A 17444-nucleotide genomic window follows, 5' to 3' on the forward strand; every position below is an offset into this window, starting at 1 on the left:
TGTACCCCGAACCTAAAATAAAAGTTTAAAAAAACGAAAGGGATCAGGGTTAACCCAAATATAATTCCAGATATAAAAGCAAAAACCTTGCAGATTTTTCAAATTTAGGTATATCCTCTTTATATTATAATTTATAACCCTCATTATGCTATACCTTTACTCTCCTGCTTGTATCATGAAACTTACAGGAAGAAACAGAGAAACCAATCTCCATGAGCACACGATCACATTTTCTTAGTCTCAGTGTGTGCTGCAATAAGGGATGATTCCCCATAATTTCTGCTCATAGGAAGACCACATAGATAAGGGCAGAGGAGTATGAAGCATCGATATGATGTAGCAAGATTTTCTTGCTGTTATTTTTACCCTCCCATGAGAACAACAGCGATAGAAAATGATTTGAAAATAAGTTGCTTAGAGACTATTTCCCTTAGGCTAATAGATGAATATGTGCAAAGGTTCATGTACTCTCTAAGTCTAAACACTAAAGCCCAACTGCCCACTCTGAAACTCACCCACCTTACTAGGCTTTATCTTCTTTATCTGACATCTCTTATTGCTTGCATATCCCCTGCACAGTCTCATACCAAAATGAATCAATGGGAAAAAATCTCAACAGCATCCATTTGGGTCATTATTGTAGGATGTGAAAAATGGAAAGTGAAAAGTAAAGATATTTTGTCTTTTTTCCTCTACCCAAGTTTTATTACTTACTTTTGTTAATTGTAGCTTTATACATTTTTTGTGAAACTGTGGTGTTAAATTTTGTGTTGAATGATATTTAATTTGCTCAGATTTGCTTCAAAATATGTTGTTGTTTTTTCTTGATAACATCAAGCTTTTATTAAAATAGAGAATACTTGTGACCCATTGAGACAAAAGATACAATGTAGTTAAGAGAAGTAAAAACAAATGAAGTTGTCAAATAGTAATTGTTGAATGTGAATATTCACAGTGTCTCAGATTTGATCATTTCGAGTGCAATTAAAAAAAAAGAAGGTTAAAAATAGCCTCATTCAGTGTCCTCTGAAGACATAGAGATTAAGTTTTGATCATGGTAGTGGTATATCTACTTCATGGAAAACACAGATTTCCTGAGAGCAGACATTTTCCCAGGAATTCGTGAACATTTTTTTCAGATGACATAACTCAAATCCAGAAACAGAGCTGATGATCTGGAACCAATATACATACTAAAGACACATAAGCCTTTTCCAAACTTGGTGCGTAGCCACCATAAACATTTTTCAGTCTAGTGTGTTGGGAAGAGCTAGCTTAAGCAATTCCCTTATGAAACTATTTTGTTCTGACCATCTGCATTAACTCACGCTATTGGATTATACTACTCAAAGTTTCCAAGTACTGCCTGATTATCTCCTCCTACCATTTATTGATTTCTTTGAAGAACCTTTAATTTTTCAGAATACTTGTTTTCAGCACATTTTCTACCTTTCCCTCTCTTTTTTCCAGTATTGCTTATAACATACATATACAAGGACATCTTGGCAATAACCATGTATTTTCCCATGGCTTCCAGCCAAATATAAGTAACTTTTGAGGTATGGAAAAGAGGGACAAGGAGATTATTATTTTGAAACCTACTCATAAACTGGATATTAGCTTTTAAATTGTTTAGTAGCACTAACATTAGAATTCTCAGTGTAAAATGTGCTCAGAGATGCTTTTAACCAGCTTTGTTTTTGAATAAATTGGAGCAAAAAGGAACTTACAACTCATGCATACCCGTGCACTTATTTGCCAAAGTGATAGCTTTAAATATGTTTTCCAACTATTTCTATATAAGTTTATATAATTCTGTAGAATAATATTCTGCTACCTTTAAGGTAATCATTCTGATAGTCTTATATGTTGAAAATAAACATGGCTCAAAAACAGTAAAATTTTATGTAAACTACTCATTTCTTTCTTGTCCTTTTATATTTTGTTAACTAATGATTGTAATCTCTCTTGTAGATTTATAAGATATTGAGCCATTTTTATACCTTATGCCGTTAAATTACCTGGTTTACATGATGTGCCAACGTGCCTAGCACAGGACCTTGAGCAAAATTGATGCTAAATCAAGTTTGTTTAATCATGTCTCATTTTCTCCCTTTCTTTGTTTATCCTTAAAAGCTGAAGGAGAGTTCAGGGAACTGAAAGATTCATCTTCCATCTGCATTGAAGGGGCCTCCTTTCCAAGTTTGGCAGCTCTAGGTAAGGGAATCTCTGATATCCCATAGTACCAAGTATCCTAGTTGGTTGTGGTTGTGGTCTTCATCTTGTGCCTATTATCAAAAGAGATTCTGAAGGACACTTTTTTTCTAAAACAGCTGTCAAATTTTTGAAATGGTTTCCTGCATAGTAAATGGAGTAACACGTAAACACTTTTTTTTAACTACAAAAAAGAAAAAAAAAAAAAAGTAAAACGACCACAAAAATGCTAAAGTTTTGCTTGTTTTATGTTTTCCTCACTTTCTAATTCAATTGACTTAACTTCAGTGTACAGAACTACCCTCCCACCTTGGGCAGTTAATCATGCCACATGGAGCAGGAGCCCTCAAGCTGGGGATATTGGATACAGTGAAGAAAATACTATAAACTGTAAATCAAAGATGATGTCTAGTTTATGAGAATTTTGCCTGAAGACACATTTTTATTCCCAAAAGCCTCTTTGCTAAAGCATTTATTACAGATCCTAATTCCTCTTGCAAACTTAGTTAATACTTATGGATATCTTTTGCATACAGAGCAGGGCACCTGCCATCAAAACTGACGTGTCTGTCTGGCAAGTGCAGAGCGGAGTGGAGTCGATTACAGAGAGGAAGGCGGACAGCTGAACGGTATGTGCCGCCTAAACTAAATGCAGCAAAAATGCTCGTTCTATGAGCCTCTGTTGATATCCCGTGTCTTAAGACCATCTCCTTATGACCACTAGCTGGAAAGCTTTTACCTCAAGATAAGGTATTCCTCTACATTCTCTAAAAGGCAACTTCATGACCATTTTGAAATAATTAGAAAACATTTGTTTTCATCCGTATCAGGTTCCTTCAAGGCTGTGTTTATTTTATTTGTATTTCTGCAGCTTTCTGGCTTGGTTTCACTTGAAAGTCAACATTCTTGGCCTCCTCCTCTTGTCTCAGCATGTTTAAATTGAGACAGCACTCGTTCTTGCTTTCTTTAGAGCTCTCGCCAAGTCACTGGGCATGTCTTTTGTTCATCTTCTTTCTGGGAGTCCCCAATAAATACATGTACTGATCCTCTCAATTAGTAAAAAATAAAAAGTTCACTTTCTTTACATATGAAATGCATCATTTTCATTTACAAAGCTGTCTAATATAGATGCCTTCCCAATGGCTGGAAAAAAACAGGTTACTTGGACTAGTAAAAGTGTCATTAATCCTTCTGTATTCCAAGCTTCAAATCGAAAGGTGGTTCATTAACCCTTAAGTCCACTGGCCAGGCTCTCCCACCTCCATATGATTGCCTGTCACATCCTGTTACAATAGAATTCTGTATACAGATGGTTCTACATCCTAGTTTTTGGCCCACTGATTTTAAGCAAAACTTTATATGACCAAATTCTAAATTGGTGGAGGCATATGAGAGTTTCTTGAAATACATTTTGACTTGGGTGGGAAAAAAGTGTTCCCCTGTGGAATAGTCAACATTTTTCCAACTCTCAGAATGGTGTATACATTTAAATACACCCATTAAAAAAAAGAGTTATGGAACCAAAACTACCAAGACTCACCTCCACTCACCACCTCTTACTGTCATAATGTTTGCTTTGCTCATTTTGCATTCAACATATGCTGCCACTTTATTGTTAATTTGTTTCCTTTTCTCTATTGGATCATATCCCTGTTAAATCCAAGACCTTTGAGAGTGCCAGGAATTACCTCTTTCATATTAGCTCTTTGAATTCCCAGTGCAGGTTTGATTACCTTAAGCCTGCTTGGCACTCAGCATTACCTATGTGCATGTGATTATGCTGCTGATACACAGACTTGACATGAAGCTGTGGCCTAAGGTGATGGAAGTCAGGGAAAGGAAAAAACTGTCCACTGACTTGTTGTAAACAACCCCTTAGGAATTTTATCCTGGAGGTGAGTCATCCCAGAGGGAAAACCACTCCTAGCTTGAGGTAAAGCCTTACCCTACCTTTCCACAGCCCGGACTCCTTGAGCCGAGATACTAGAAAGGGCCCAGGACTCTGTGTACAGAGAGACATTCTGAAATTTTCAGCAGGAGCCCTAGAGAAGTGATGAAATATTTGCTTGGACTATCTTAAAGAGTTAAAATGGAAAAAAACAAAGTGATAGGCAGAAGGCTGTCTAGTGTTTGAAGAGTCAGTTTAATTACTTCAGGGTACCAAAGTATCATTCACCTTTATTCTACTGCAGGGGAAATGTCAGGTTTCAGAGTTCAGTCTTTTCACTCCCCCATACTGCACTTTTCCTTTTATCAATTGCACTTCTCTCAGATTCTCTGTTTCTATGTGTTTTCTCTCTCCCTTTCATCTTTTTCCCCATTCTATGTCCAAAAACCTTTATTTAAATATTAGCTATTAATTTATGCTAAAGAACACACAATAACAGCTGTGTGTGGTGAATACGAATTACATATGTAATATTTAAACATATGAGAAAAGTCTGAAACTGTTACGGTGAACTCCATGAATTAACATGCAAGAATATAATTAGGGAGAGAGGTTTTAACCAAGACCCCTAACATGGTACAAGGTAGGCAATAGCCTCCCTCCCTAGCTCTAACCTTTAAAGAGATTGTAAATATGGAAAAATATATAATGAACTATCTGAGAATCAGAGCATTCTAACAGAATGGTGTAATGCAAAGGGCCACTTTAGATTTCAATAATTCCATATCAAATTAGAGAGGTCATCCTCCAGATTCCCTTATTTTAACACAAAATTCAGATTTAGTGACTCACTAACCACATAAGATCCTATATCTTGCGTATAACAAGCACTCATTTGACTTTGAACAGCTTGACATTGCGGGATCTGTATGATGTTCTCATACAGAATTTTGTGTTAAAATATTCCTAAACTGATCCTTAAAGGATAAAGAGGATCTAGCCAGTTCAAGAAGTGGGGAAGGACATTTCCTGCAGAAAAATGAGCAGGTAAAAATTCAAAAATGTGAGAGATCAATTAATGAACAAGTGATTAAAAATGATTGGAAAGGAATTTATAGATGATGGGACTAGACAGGTAAGCAGAGGCCTTATTTTAATACAAAATTCAGATTTAGTGACTCAATAACCACATAAGATCCTATATCTTGCCCATAGCAAACACTCATTCACTCATTTTATAAAGAAATGGAAGGTTTTTACTCACTAGGAGCTCTAAGAACTCCTGGGGCAGTGTTTATCAACCACGGTCTCCTACCACACTGCAGTGTTTCTTAAGATAGTCGTTAAATATCTGTTGAGCAGTCCCTTTATGCTAAGCACTGTTCTAACCACTGTGAAAACAGTGGTCAGGATGGCAAGTCCCTGCTTACATGCAGCAGGCCTTAAAAATTTTTTTTTACAAAGAATTCCCAAAACTATTTTGCCATGAAGAATTAAAAACAAACAAACAAACAAACAACAAAAAAACCTGCAAAAGAAAGCATCCTCACTTATTTGCATTCCAATATATTTATCTTAGAAGAAAAGGTTTATTTCCCTATGTTCTTCCATTACATGGGAGAGTTATTACCTGTCATTGGTTGGTGGTGGAAAACAGGCTGAGGATCCCTGTAAGAGCAACACTCAGGTGGAAATATGTCATCACCGCAGGAAGCTTACTCTTTAGGAGTGCAGGCATCAAACAAGCAATTTTAAATATAGTATGTGAGTCATAATGTGAGATATGATCAAGGTTTAATGAGATTTCAGAAATGTCAGCCTTACTCGCATCTTGTTTGCCAGATCAACATATCTACATACTGCCCACTGGCCATTTTGATGAGGACATCAGACAGATCCCTCAGTGTCTAGCTGTTCAAAGTCAACGTTATTAGTTCCCTCAAACCTGATCCTTCTTTGTTTTGGTGATTTTTTTCAGTTTGGCTAATATAGGAATCTATGTTCAATCTTGACTCCTCCCTTTCTCTCAAAAACATCCTGACTAACATTCTGTTAAATATCTTTTATAGTCATAATCTTCATAATTTTTACTTCATTTGTTATTTTTACTACTACTGTCATTCACAGGACCTTACTTCAAACCCATATGATTTCTTTCCTAAATCAAATGAGCCATTAACCTGTTCCCACATCTCTGTAGTAGCACTCCCACTTTTAATACTGCTCTCAGAGCAATCACTTTAGGATGTAGAGCCAACCATATAACTGAACTGGTGAATTTATAAATAATGTCTTCCCTTCAAGATAACACAGCCAGGCCCTTTCTGCACTGTCCTCTGTCTACCTGTCTAGTCTTATTGTCCATAAATTCCTTTCCAATCATTTTTAATCATTGTTCATTAATTGGTCTCTCACTTTTCTGAATTTTTACCTGCTCCTTCTTCTGCAAGAAATGTCTTTCCCCACTTCTTAAACTGGCTAGATCCTCTTCATCTTTTAAGGATCAGTTTAGGAATATTCTCTTGATAAAATTACCTGTCTGCAGACTGGGTAGAGATTCTCATCTATATGTTCCTATAGTGCTCTGAGCTTACCTGGGTTTCGTATTTTACTACCCTGTACCACATATGACAAATTACTTGCTTGTGCCCTAAATTGAACTGTAGTGACTCTTTGAGGACAAGGACCAGGTATCGTTCATCTTATGTATTCAGGTTAATGAAGAGTGACTGTTACCTAGTAGACTCTCAATGCATACTTGTTGAATAATCATATGGATAAACGAATTACTGACATAGGGCACAATAGTTGCTATCTAACACTATATTCTGGGAGAACAGATTCTTTCTGAAGGAAAAGTCATAGTGGTAAAAATGATCCAAAAGACATTGAGAAAGAATTTAATTTAAACTAGCATTGTGTGCACGAAACATTTTTGGCAACTACTTTTAGTGAAACTGAGTAGGCTTTAGAATTAGCAATCTCAAATCCCATTCCACTCATCTTGCTAAATTCAGAAAACAATTTTTTAAAAATATGACATGGCTGTATGCCTACCCAAATCTCATCTTGAATTGTAGCTCCCATAATTCCCACGCATTGTGGGAGGGACCTATTGGAAGATAATTGAGTCATGGGGGCAGTTTCGCCCACACTGTTCTTGTGCTAGTGAGTAAGTCTCAGAAGATCTAATGATTTGGTAAGGGGTTTCCTCCCTTGCTTGGTTCTCATTCTCTCTTGCCTGCTGCCATGTAAGAAGTGCTTTTCACCTTCTGCCATGACTGTGAGGCCTCCGCAGCCATGTGGAAATGTGAGTCCATTAAACCTCTTAAAAAATATTACCCAGTCTCCGGTATGTCTTTATCAGCAGCATGAAAATGGACTAATACAGAATGATAGCAAACCCTATTTGCACAAGTCTAAACAATGATTCTCAGTATGTGGTTGGATTTATAACATGCCCTCATCATTGACTTCCACTTTGTCATCAGAAGCAGCTTACAGTTTTGAGTATTTATTTACCAGTATTTATGACTTTATGTGTCTAACTTTGGGAAAAGCATTATCACTGTCTCCCACCTTACACTGCACCCTCAAGGAACATATTATTGTCCCCTCTACCTGGAATGCCTTTCCTACAGATGCCCACCTAGCTCATTCCCTCATTTGCTTCAGGTCTTTCCTGAAATGTCACCTTCTCGGTGAGAAGGCCTCTTCTGACTCTTGCTAACATACTTCCCTAACACATTCATCCCAGTGCTCACCTTTTCTAACATAATACATATTTACTTATATTTCTGCTTTACCATTCATATACTTCATTAGAATATAAACTCCATGAGGACAAGATTCTTTGCTTTGTTATGTGCTTTGTCTCCAGTTCTTGGGATACTTTTCAGCATTTAGTAGGTGTTCAATAATGATTTCTTAAATGAATGAGTCAATGATCCAGCACCTGAACTGAGATCTGTTTATATAATGTATGCCAGGTTTTGTTTGACCTTGGTAGTGATGAAAAAGGTGGATGATTGTATTAATAAAATTGCCTCTTTCATTTCCTAATGCTTGCTAATTTTTCACCACATCCTGTGTACATTCCTTCCATCCCATGTCTGTAATTGTTTGATCCTCTTTGATGGAAGTTGGTCACCAAGTGCTTGAAGTTTGGTAAATTTTCTAGCCTACTCAGACAGTTGGGATTACAGTATTTGAATAAAAAAAATAGAACTAACAGCCTTATCAGCCTTTGCTCGATCTTGTTTTCCTAACTGTCAAGATCTTCCTTTCCAAAATCAATGTGTTCTATTACCCCTAATTTAAATGACAAGGCTGAACAGTGATATCATCTCCTCAAGTACCTTTCATCCCACATCCTGCCTCCGCCCTGCAGAGCCTTTCCCCTCTCCCCTCTTACCTTCCTGTTTTTATTGCCTACATGCAGCCTCTATCTAAAGTGTGTCAAAACAACTGTTGGATTCCATCAGTAGACATTTCAGAAATATATTAGTTAAACGTGTTTGTTACACACGGACAAAACAGCCAACCAACATAATTTTAAAAAATTTAACCAACAGTGTAGGTTTTCACATTAACATAGAAGTAAAAGCTATAAGCTGAGAATTTCATGCCCAGGAGTAGTAGGCAAGAGGCTCTCACCCCAGAGCACCTATTTTTAATTTTCAGAACCTCACAAAATTGCAAATGTTGTACTTTAGGGAAAATCTACCATCAGTCTAAATTATAGGAAGAGAATGAAAGAGAATGGAAAATGTTGAACATACTAACACATCCTACTTGGGAAGTTACTCAACACTTTGCTAATTAGGGCCATATTTTATTAGAAACAAAAGTGGAAATCACAGAGTACAGGCATTTTAAAATCAGTATCTTTCTAATGGGAAGCCCATTGCTCAGTTAATATCTATCACACCGCACTATTAACTTTCTGCAAGTACCAAGGAGGGAAAAATGAGAGCTGAAACAATGCCAGAGTGTTAATATAATATCTGTGGGTGCCCCTGTGAATCCCAGCTTTTTTTTTAAAAAAGTTTCTCAATATTTTCAGGAATTAAATACCATCTTCAGTATAAGTTGTGAGAGCTTAGTCTAGTGGCAACAAAGGAAATTGAATTCATTTTAAAAGAGCATGCATCCACTGTCTGAAATTACCAGGTTTAAAAGGGGTGAACTGGAGAGTTCTGAACATACAGAGACATTGATTTCCCTTTTCCAAGAAACGTAACCCAGCTTAACCACCTCTTATAATTTTTAACTTGTTATATTCCCCACTTTAGTACACAGAATTCCATATGATTCTTCCCTTGCTTGTAAATTGCATGTCAGTTGTTCACTGTGTTTATGTCTCATTTCCTTTATTGTGTTAGGAACTAAGCAGCAGCATGTTCTCTCTTCACCCTGTGCCTCTCAACCCATCCAGGGCTGTGCTGTGCATGGTGTGCAGTCAGAAATGCCTATTGAATGAACTTCTTGTCTATGTTGATCCTATTAACCAGATAATTGCCTAATCTCCACTTGGCTTTGTGCTCTATAGGCACAACATAACAGGTGAAGTGAATAAAAGCTCTCTTCAAGCAAATACTCTCATGAATGGGGTCTTTTTTTCAGAGGGCATGGTCGCCTGTACCTCTGGAAGACAATGTTCATCTCACACCAATGAGCAGATTAGACCCAGAGCAAAGTTGACCGAAAAGATCAGATTTAGTATCAACACAAACAAACCTTTATAGGGGAGAAGTCGGGAAGGGGGGCAGGGGAGTCTGTATACCCAACAGGACTTTCCCCTTCCATTGCCACTTTTCTCCGAGCAAACATCCGAACCACAGACATTCCAATCACCTTCTACACTGTTTATTTGGGCTGAGGCAAAACTCAATAAGATCGATTCCAAGTTACAGAGCCCCATATATGGAGAAGAACAACTGTGGTATGAATGCACAAAAAAAAAAAAAAAATAGGAGAAGAAGAAGAGAAAGGACCAATGCTAGCACACATGCAGAAAATATTCAAGTAGATAAACAATTGGACCAAGTCATAAATTTATGGGGAATATTCCACCTCTCAACAGACCTTTTGCATTTGAGGCTCTGAGTTAATCAGTTAACCAGCATTTCACGGGACATTCTGCTATTACCGAGGGTCAAGAGTATTCACTTGAAGAAAGTTATTTCAAGCAGCTTACCTGTACGTCTTATATCCCAACCCTTGACACATAAAAATATAAATATGTGACATATCATAATATTTTCATATTGGGTAACTACAGAGAATATTTTGGCAAGGGTGCTTAATCTAAAATGTTCAATTTTAATCAGTTTGAACTATGGTCTGTCTTTCTGTGAACTGAAAGCCACCAATCAATTTTCCTTTATCTTTTTTTCTGTTTTTCTTACCCAAGGCAATGCCTTTTGTAAAAGGGTATTTATTTTTAATGGATTTTTTAATGAATTTTTCAGTCAAGCTATTAATAATGCCATTAATTATAGGCAGCTTGTATTAAAGTGCACGCTGGCCTCTTAATCCTGACCCCCAGCTATTGGCTTGCAGCTAATCCAGCCTGGTGCTTGGCAGAGAAGGGCAGGCCTCAGCCAGCGGCTGCTAGGAAACAGGATGGGAAAGGCAGAACGGAGGGATAAGAGGGAGGAGGGGACAAATAGATGTTTCGTCTCTTCTTTGCCAGAGGGCCTAAAGTTTAAAGCCAGATGATGTGTGAGTGGGGTGGGATAATCCCGCGGATGCCATGCAAGCACTTAGGAAGAACTTCCCACTGGAAGGGCTTTGCTCTGCCTTCAAGGCCTGGCTGGTTTGATAACCCCACAGGAACACTGTGCTCCCTTACCTGAGGCAGTTATGTGCGACTGCCTCAGCTCCAATCTGCTTAAATCGACCAGACAGAAGCCTCAGCCGCATAATGGATTCCAATCCCTAGCTTTCTTTCCTTCACCACCCCAGCTTCCCAGTGTTAGGAAAAGTGTTTAATTACCATTTGCTTTCAAGATAATTAAATGTTCCAGGATTTCATCCTTTAGTGAAAATGCTGCTGTGAGCTTATAAGGATGAGTATGTTGTGTATTTTTAAGAATGTTGGCAGGTAGTACAAGCAAACTATTAGGTTTTGGTGAGTAAGGCGCAAGCTTTGGGTGTATGGGTGTCTTTTGTTGATTGTTATCGTTGACATGGTGAGTGCCATCTGAAAGAAGGAAGCCGGTTCAATCTCAAGTTGATAGAAAAACAAAAACAAAAACAAAAACAAGGCTTCAAAGGACTATAGCAGCCCAAACTGGAGAAAGGACATATGAACAGTAACACTAGAAAATAGCAAAAGTAGACATACAAGGCTGAATACATTTTTCAACATGACCTTGAGACAGAAAGGAAAATAGGAACTTCTGGGTCATTCTGGCAGCAACTTACTTTGTCTTTCAAAAGCGAGTGGTTGCATGTAATTGGTATGAGAGAAAATATTGCTTCTAATAACAAATCCTTTCAAATCGAAATAAATAACAATACTAGTAGCGTGATTCTATAAAGGACAATGTTCTTAGCTATTTTCTGGTATAATGATTTTGACATAAACTAAGGTGAAGTCTCACTTTTAGTTATTCTCAAAATAAGTCTAGGTACCATTCTCCAAAGAAATGGGGAAAGTTTAAGGAGATTATTTCATATTGGATTATAATGAATATTTACATTATATATAGCAATAGAAGTATTTCGGGGGAATTGATTTCAGAACCAATTTATTTATTAATGACTTTTTTCAACTATAAACATTATCAGATTCTCACCTGCCTAAAAAGATTTCTATTGTTAAAAATAGAACAGAATATTAATTTGTTGTTTTTAATAGCACAAATTGGGAAATAATCATTGCATTTGATTAAATTACTTCTTCATTAACCAATGTACATGTTATTTCTGTCAGGGGTCTGGGACTGTGACAAATTTTGATAATAGAGTGATAACAAAAAACAGCATGGTCCTACTCTTACAGACCTTAAAGGTAACGAGGTACCCTTGGAAATGCCAGCCTTTCCAAAATAGTCCCCCTCATTCATATAGGAAATGACAGTGAATGAAGGGCTTGATGCTATGCAGATCCAAGTCCACCACCAAGGCAACTATCAAGGTGTTCTTAAAAAAGAATACTCAAGAGTTCTATATTAACGACATGAAAAATGACTTGTTTCCTCCATAATGTCTACCTTTGATTAGCCTAAAACATTTTTGGTATGGTTAAGAGTATGCATCTTTGTCAATCGAAGACATTCCTCTCTGATAATATCAATAGAGAGTTACCATATGGATGAGTTTTATGGGAAGGCAGTTTACTCCTACTGGGAACTGGGCTCTAAGATCTGTCTATGACATCTGTTTCAGAGCTCACCCAAACTAGCCGGGCGAGGTGGTGGGCGCCTGTAGTCCCAGCTACTCGGGAGGCTGAGGCAGGAGAATGGCGTGAACCCACGAGGCGGAGCTTGCAGTGAGCTGAGATCTGGCCACTGCACTCCAGCCTGGGCGACAGAGCGAGACTCCGTCTCAAAAAAAAAAAAAAAAAAAAAAAAAATTCCCTCTCCAGTTCATCATTAGTTTGCCCCTGTCCATGATCCTTTTTTTTTTTTTTTTTTTTTTTTAAATCTTTTTTTCTCCCTTCCTCAGATCCTCGGTTCCATCATGGGTACTCAGTGGCCCAGACAGGTGGCACTAACACGAAGTTATCAGAGGACCATGATCCTTTAAGCTCTTAATGATCAAGCCACAGCCTGAACAAAGGAGAAATATTCTTTATATGCCCTAATTGTATCCCCATTTTTCTTATTTTCTTAGTATATGGAAGAATTTGACTTACGATTTCAGAGGATAAGCAGTGTTCCTCTGATAAGCAGTGTTCCTCTGTTTGTTACCAATAGTTCGTATGCTTGATTCCCCACCAAAGGCAAAAATTGTGGCTTTCAGTCTTCTGGGTGTTTTCAGTCAAGTGCAAGTGAAAGGCACAGTTGGCACTCAGGGCATCTGTTGAGTGAATAAGAGAATGAATGGTAAAAATAAATAAATAAATGAATGTAAAGTAAGATGTGAAATAATTTTAATTTTATTCTCAAGAAAGCTGATTCTCATTGAAGTATCACTGTACATTTGATCCCTTTATTCCTTATTTTGACCCCAATTTAGCAATCTACAAGCTGGATAAACTTGAGCATGTTATTTAACTTCACTAATTTTTTTTGTTTCCTCATCCTTAAAATGGGAATAAAAATCCTTACTTCTCAGGGTAATGCAACTCAATGAATGAGAAGTCCTCATAAAAAAGCATGCATGGGAGCTCAGTATATGTCAATAAGCTTATTATTGTACTTGTTGCTTCCTGACACTGCATGATTGAAACTACATCACAATGACATTCTTTCGTTTAAAGGTGTGCTTTCCAGAAAAATAGCTGTGACCATTCATTGATTTAGCTCCTATGCTTATTATTGTGTATGCTTGATTTTGCTGGAGATCAGATCTCATTATACATTATGTTATTGTAATAGATTATAGGTCTTAAAGCCAGTGTTATACAATGACGAAATGCAAGGGCAAGCAGGGTTCTTACCTAAACATTACTTGAAGGTTTCTGAGTTCCTCTGTAAATTTCCACATGCTTAAAACTATTTGAACTCATTTTTTAATTTCAGGGACTTAATGTTACTTATAGAGTATCAGTGTTCAGATTCAAAATCAGCCTCAGCTGGGACAAACCTGAACATTCTAATCAGGTTACTGTCATTCTGCTACTTGACTGGAGATTACACAGAGAATCCATGTAATTTTAATTTTGTGAGCACCTGACCTGAAACTCACTAAAGGAATACTCTGTACTCACATTCACTATAGATAGGCATTCTTTCCACTAAATTTATGGACTTGTAAATTGTGTCATAAAACAAGTGGAAGAGTGGGAGAGTGGAGTGTAATTAGATAGGCGGTCTCAGGCTCAAGATAATATAGGGACCCAGATTATGTGTCTGTGGCAATGGTTCTGTCTTCAGAATATGTTACAGTTGAAGTATCTGTTAGTTTAGGTGTCCTGATGTGTTTGTTTTCTTTATTCTTGTGATCTGTATTAACTAAAAATTTATAAAATTTCCAGAACAAGTAAAACCACAAATTACGTTGCACCATTTTCTAGCCGGTTTGGAGTTTTTTGGTGGTTTTATCATATCACCAAAAATTCTACCCATTTTTCCCAGATTTGCCCTGGGAAGCTGAGCTTCCTGTTGCAATTAGGGGAGCAATTTCATAATTGCCTCAAAATTCAAAATTTGACGTAGCTTTATTATCAAGCCAGACCTATTTAGAGCCCTGGAAGGTTATTATTTCTTTTAAATGGTCATAGCCCAGATCAGGGCTGTGAAACAAAGTAAGTAGGTAGGTCTCTTATCTAGCATCCCTTTGGGGATAAATAGGGGACTTAGAAGCACTATTATTTTTTTTATCACAAAAGCTATGTTTCTCACATATTTGAGCAATGTGTCTCAAGGAATATACAGTCAGCTCTACCTATCCACGGGGTTTCTATCCATAAATTCAACCAACTGTAGATTCAAAAAAGTTGAAAAAAAGGATAAAAAATACAATAAAAATACTCAAATAAAAATCAGTATAACAACAATTTACATAGCGATACATTACATACATTGTATTAGGTATTATAAGTAATTTAGAGATGATTTAATATACATGGGGAGATGTGCAGAGGTTATATGCAAATACTATCAGAATTGAGCATCTGCTAATTTTGGTATCTGTGGATGTTGTGGAACGAATTCCTCACAGATACCAAAGGATTACTCTATATTTTATGTCTGCATTCCTCCTAGCTCTTCAATGTTCTTCTTTTAATTTTATCTCCAGCCTTCCTAATTTTTATGTTTTTATGGGTTACATATAAAGTCAATTGCAATTTCCAGAATTTTTTTCTAAAGAAAAGTTTTGTGAGAAAGAGTGGCATAACCCCCTAATTCAGCTTAGTTTTATGTGACTGCATCACTGACTATATTAATAATCCTTCTTCTGTGTGGGAGATATTGTAATTTTATACACTGTAGGGCTATTGCAGAATACACATTCTACACTTATTTCAAATAAGTCAGGCATGAGATACATTCTTCTAAGGTAAGATTGATAAGCATCTAATAATTTCACTTATAGGTACAAAATAAAACACAACATTTTTTGGTACATTAAGTTTGGAATTATCAGAAAAGGCTTTAAGGAGCTTAATTTTATAACACTTCTGATCCTCCCCCCACCCCCCACACACATACCTATCTCCAAGTAAATAGCACAAAAATTGTATTTTCTGTCTAAAGAAGAAAGTTGCCTACATGTAGAGATGGTATCCCATATGAAAGTCATAACATCACTTGTAGTCATGACTCATTGTCCCCACTTCCTTGTTTAATATGTCATGCTACTTTATAAGATGGAATGGAATAATCCCTTGATTTCATATGGTACCTCGTCTACAGTTTACAAAGTGTCTTTACATTCATTTCTTCATATTATTTACATGATAACCTTATGCGGTAGAGACAAAAGGGATTGTTATCACCTTTGTTAGATCAGGAAATTAAGGTTTTGGAAATTCAAAATGATACCCACCATCCTAGAACTCTGCAGGTGGCAGAGTTAGGATTTGTTCTCAGATCATCTGAGTCTGTAACTGGTTCCACTTTCCATCATGCTAAGCCACGCCAAGGTACCTGATGTTGGTGGAAGTTAACTTACTTCCTACAGTGTGTGAACAAAGCTATGACAGAAACCTGAGTTAATAAGTTGAATTATATGGTGTCAAAGTTTTCTTTCAACCTACAGCATGCTGTGTTTCTGGAGCACTTTGGAATGTTTAGTCTGTGCTGTGAGGAATACAAAGATCTCAGCAAAATCCATCTTTCTTCTCCCTTACAAATACTAGAGGTATTTTTCACAGGGGCTCTGGTTCCCAATCAGCTAGGAGAAGAAGGAGACATACACATATGCTGTGGAAGAATGTAAAGATGAAAACTAAATTTGTGAACCCATATAGCTCATTAGCATTATAAATTAGTCAATTAAGGAAGGATGGGAAATTTCCCCAAGATGTCTTAGAAAATCAAATATCTACCTAAGAATTTTGAAAGAAAATTGATGAACCAAATAAAATAAGTTCTTAATATAGCTCTAGGATTGTTGCATTCTCTAAATCCTTGAATTCAATCTTATTCAACTTAATTCCTCACCCAACTAGTGATGGGTGGTGAAGGAGTGGAGAGGGATAGAGGAAGATGCAAGCTGTCTCAGTCTCCGGTTCTGGGTGTAAGCAAATGACTTGATAAAACATAATCGCAAAAAGAAAATTAGACTTTCTGGAGTCTCGTCCTTCTATCTTTCAATTAATTTGTTGGCAGGGCAAAGTATTATGTTGCCAAAGTCTTTGTACATTGGTCAATAAGGTCTCTCTCTCTCTCACTCTCTCTCTCTCTTTCTTTGTTTCTCTCTTTTCTCTCTCTCTCTTATTCTTCAAAGAAAATGTACATGGTAGCTGGGCACTGTTCCCAAAATTCATATTCAATTGGTAGATGTATAACTATTTAAGATTCTTGATCTGTTGGCTTGTTTTTATGTTCATTCTTGCTCTATCTTTCTTCTCCATCCTAATGATATGCCTTTAAAAATACCCATCAAGGGTCTCTGAAAGAAATTTGACATGGTTCCGAATCCCACCACTTTTCTTTTCCTAGGGAAGTTTCACATGGCTGATGCTTTATTGTTTCACATTACTTGCTAGTTATTTGACTTTGATGGAGCTGGGTTATGGATTCAAGGGAAGGAAAGAGTAAAAGAACAAAAGGAGTCTAATTCATGCTTGAGATTCTGTCTTCCCAGTGGGACTATGTTTTTGTTTGTTCTTCACAGGAATGATGAATACTGATCAGACTAAATTTAAGACCCACAGGGAAGTTGTATGTACTATGAAATTCTCTGGGTCCTGAACAGGGTAACACACTTTATGATTTCAAAACGTACTGATGAATCTCAGCAAAGACCAGGGGAATTTTTTTAAAAGCAAAGTAAATAGAAAGCCCCAGGGACTGGAGTTCCCTCTCATTTCTCACTTTCTGTTTTCTCTTAACTCTTTATAGCCCCCTACTCATCCAACATTTCTCTAGGGAGATACACAATCCCCAAGGTGATAGCAAAAACAAAAATGACACTCGGTGAGCTTTCAGAGTAAATAAAAGCTGTACTTGTGTACAAAATTTGTTTTATTGGCCCAATTTAACAATCTTCTTTCACATAG

The 17444-nt window shown here is 36.9% G+C and overlaps 1 non-coding gene across 1 annotated transcript; it reads right to left on the reverse strand.

The window, feature by feature from the left end:
• Positions 1-12770: 12770 nt before the first annotated feature.
• LOC123573242 (small nucleolar RNA SNORD66) lies at positions 12771-12846 on the reverse strand. The gene has a single exon (XR_006697969.2). It is a non-coding gene; the product is annotated as a small nucleolar RNA SNORD66 (small nucleolar RNA).
• Positions 12847-17444: the final 4598 nt, after the last annotated feature.

Source organism: Macaca fascicularis, chromosome 4 (genome assembly GCF_037993035.2).
Source record: "Macaca fascicularis isolate 582-1 chromosome 4, T2T-MFA8v1.1".
NCBI classification, from domain to species: domain Eukaryota; kingdom Metazoa; phylum Chordata; class Mammalia; order Primates; family Cercopithecidae; genus Macaca; species Macaca fascicularis.